Source organism: Furipterus horrens, unplaced genomic scaffold, assembly GCF_987537825.1.
Source record: "Furipterus horrens unplaced genomic scaffold, mFurHor1.1.pri manual_scaffold_2, whole genome shotgun sequence".
NCBI classification, from domain to species: domain Eukaryota; kingdom Metazoa; phylum Chordata; class Mammalia; order Chiroptera; family Furipteridae; genus Furipterus; species Furipterus horrens.
In genome coordinates this window covers 9,668,338-9,672,204 of record NW_028327172.1, presented here as the reverse complement: position 1 = coordinate 9,672,204, position 3,867 = coordinate 9,668,338, and the positions used below count along the sequence as shown (strand labels likewise).

The 3,867-nt window shown below is 44.8% G+C and overlaps 1 pseudogene; it reads right to left on the bottom strand.

Moving 5' to 3' along the window:
* Window positions 1-1,387: 1,387 nt before the first annotated feature.
* Window positions 1,388-3,276, bottom strand: LOC150017769 (small ribosomal subunit protein eS6 pseudogene; annotated as a pseudogene).
* Window positions 3,277-3,867: the final 591 nt, after the last annotated feature.

The window sequence follows — 3,867 nt, the reverse complement described above, 5'->3', positions numbered from 1 at the left end:
AACCCAGGCATGGACCCTGACTGGGAATTGAACCGGTGATCTTTACCCTTATGGGATGATGCCCAACCATCTGAGCCATATCAGTCATGGCTCTATAGTGATTTTAAGGACAAGCTTTGTGACTGGAGTTCTGGATCAATTATATATTTTCATTTAACTTTTTTCCTCGATTTGGTTATATCTCCATGTTCCTTGGTACTTTGATTCCATATCCTTCTAATCTCCAAGTCCAAGGATTTCTTATTTATTTTCATCCTCCACTTAGCATCTGATGGCTCCTCCTCAGCTTCATTCAGCAGTGCCTTCTCTTTAAATGGGCAAAAAGTCTCCTCAAAGTCCCCACCTTTCCCCCACTGAGAGTTTTCAGTTTGAGAAGAGGCCATGTCCAAACCCTTCAGCAATCACCTGGATTGTGAAGTGGGTCTCCCTGACTCAATCTCTTTCCTTTCTGGGACACCCCTATTAATCTCCCCCAAACACATACTGAAACACGCACTTCTTCTCTACTTCAGTAGTTCAGTGGCTCCACATTCCCTACAGAACAGAGTCCATGCTCCTGAGTCTGGCAAGTGAGGGTCTCTGTGATTGGCCACCTGCTTCCTGCATCTCCCATCACAGTCTACAAGGAAGCCAATCTCAGCTCCCCATTGTTTTCATGCCTTGAAACCTTACTAACTCACTCCTTGGCCTGGACTAGTCTTATTATGCTTTATTGCTTTTGAAACCCCACTTGTTCAAGGTCCGTATATACCCCATGCCCCCTCCTCCAGTGAAGACTCCTTAAATACCCTTCATTAGAATTAATTATTTCTCTGTTCTCCCCTGGTTGACTGCTTGAGCTTTTATTAAAGCAATTGATTTTACTTTATAGCCTTGTTTCTTCATTGTACAACGATCACTCTTCTTTAAGAGATCATGAGCTCTGTGGTTCAGGGGCTGTGCCTTGTTTCTTGTTTCCACCCTTGAACCCAGCACAACGGTTGGGTCCAGTAGGTGCCAGTTGATATCTTTTGAATGAATAACATCTTAATAAAATACAAGTTCAGTCATTTGAGGATTTGCCTCCCAGTATTTATGAAATACCAACCATGTTTCAGACACGAAACTAGGCACAGAATTTGGGCAAACTTATGGTTGATGAAAGACTGTATCGCCTTAAGTGGCTTTAATGCAGCATGTGGAAAGGGCACATTGACATCATCTTTTTGATTTCCTCTTCCTTGGATTTTTCTTTCCCCTTAAAGGAATTTTCCTTCAATGTGAATATCAGGCGAACTCTCATCTGAAGCTGACTCTGGCTGCTGCCTGGCCAATCCTCTCTCTTTAGCTGGAGTCACTGCATTTAAAAAAATGTCTGTTCTTATTTATTTGTTACTCTTAGAAAATCTCATTTTTGACTTAACTCAGATTTAGTGGTAGAGGCTCTCAGAGGGGACAGCCTGTGTCTCTCGGCAATCTGTTCCTGGCGTTTTTCTTTGGCCTCCTTCATTCTCTCACCCCAAAGTTTAGCATATTCTGCAGTCCCTTCCATTTTTCTTCGTACGCCGCTTTTTTTTCTTCAGAGTAATATACCAAGGTTTGTGTTTCATGATGCGTGGGGTAACAAGATGCTGAATCCTGGGTGCTTTGGTTGTAGGTTTCTTACCTTCTTTGTTTAGTTGCTTTTCCACAACATATTTGCAAATGTCATCTTCTTTAGAAAGACTGAAAAGTTTGTGGATTCTGCTTGCTCTTTAGGGGCCCAGACAACGAGGCACAGTAGTATCAGTAAGACCAGGAACATCGTTCTCCACTCCCCGTGCCTCCCCTCTCTTTTTTTACAGTGAGCAGGTTGGGAACCCTGAGTCTGGCATCCACAATGCAGCTCTGAACAGACCTGTGCTTTCTCCCGTCCTCCTTGGTCTATAACAAGAATGCCCTTCGTTCAGTAGCAGGCAGACTTGGCCATGGGTAAAAACACCCTGCTTCATGGGGAAACCTTCTCTGTCATTCCCGCCACTGATCTGAACCACGCAACTCTTCCGCAGCCCCTCCGTTCTTCACCCACTGGGTCAGCAGTAACGGATGGGGCCGCACGCTTCACGTAAAAGGTACAAAGTTTGCGCTCACGGCCCACTCCAATGAGTTCCTGGCAGCCAGTGGCCGGGAAAGAGATGTTCAGCTTCTTCCTGAAGCAGCAGACCACCTCCGAGGCACCACGAAAAAGAGCTACACTGCGTTTTATTTTATTTTTTTAAGACAATACGTTTTCTTGGAAGATAAAAGGGTTCTGGGGTCTGGGGAAGGGGACGTGATTGAACCAGTACCGAGGGATGACCCCAACGGCCAGGGGCCAGCCCGGTGTCTGTGGAGCAATGACACTCATTCCTTCCCGGAACTCTGCTCAGTCCTCTTGCTCACCAGGCACCTCGTTTCCTTCTCCAGGGTGAGGGAATTTGGACACCGAGGCATGATAGTTGTGGGAATGGAAAAAGATATGCCAGACGAAGGTGAGACCAGAGGGAACCAGTCTGACATCCCTGGGGATGGAGAAAAAACATACTGTATGCGTTGTAGTGATTTTCTTACCCTTACTATAGAGGCATGTGTAAGATGCTCTAGAAGCTTAGAGAAAGGAGTGCTTGATCGCACCCAAACTGGAGAAAACTGTAGGAGGCATGGTATGATAGCTGAGGTGCACTCACACTTAAATTGGAAGTTTCCTCGCTGGTGACCTCAGATGTTTAGGGGTCAGGGAAAGGACTAATGGGGTTCTACAGCTCATTTTCTATTGTTTAAAAAAGCTTGGCATCAATTTTCTATCTCTTGACCTAAGGCTGCAAGGCAAAGACAGTAGAAACTCCAGGTGGACCTACTAGCTACTCGCTATCTCAGGATAAACTCCAATTAGCAATTAGTTATAATTTACTTTCCCATTTGCTCATTAATTGCCTTTGCCCTTTCAACCTCCTTTGGGAAGTCAGGGAGTGGTTTTGGAAGGTTTTTATTTGCTGAATAGCCTCAGAGTGGTGTAAATCAATAATCTACCCTGCCCTCCCTTTGTCCTCTACTCTGAGTCAGTTCAATGTAATAAACACTGCTGGGCACTTGGGGGCGGGAGCTGCTGTGTGGGCTTGGTCCTTAGGGAGCTCTCACCTCTACGGGTCCTTCTGCCCCGATGATGGCTCTCATTTTTGGAGTTGCTCTGAAGTCAGTGTCCAACAATCGCTGTCTCTTCTCTCTGGTCTGGGAGGATGTGGATGTTTTTAATGTCATATGCTGCCAGCATCTCCCCATCTTTGTTGAAGAAAAATTCTTCCTGGGCTCCGGTGATGAAGTGAACCTTCTGGGTGTAATGGAGCACCTGAGACAGGGACAAAAAAATGAAGAAAAGAAACTGGTCAGGAGTAGAATAGCTTCCAAGATTGTGTTAATCTGTGGTGGGTAGGGCAGTGGTTGTTTTTGTCTATCCATACAAACTACTTAGCATCCTCTCTGGGCCAGACATCATTGCTAACTTGGATACAAAAGCTCAGTCCTGACTTCAAAGAACCACCTAGTTCAACTCAGCGGTGTGGCTGATAGAGTTTAAATCTTCTTAAATTATTTATTATTTTGTATATATTATTTTGTTTTATTGTTGTTCAATTGCAGTTCTCCCAATTTTTTCTCCTGTTGCTCTCCCCTGCCCCGCCAACGCCCACCCTTTGCTTCCATGGTCAATCCCTACAAACTGAGGATAATGAAAGTTTTAATGTATCCTCAATTTTTTTTTATAGCTGTGAGAACCTCAGATCATGTAACTATCTAAGTCGCATTTTCACTCTTTTCTGGAAAGAGTTTAAGTAGCAGAAAAGCGAGGACAGAGTGCCTTCAGGAGCCCACCAG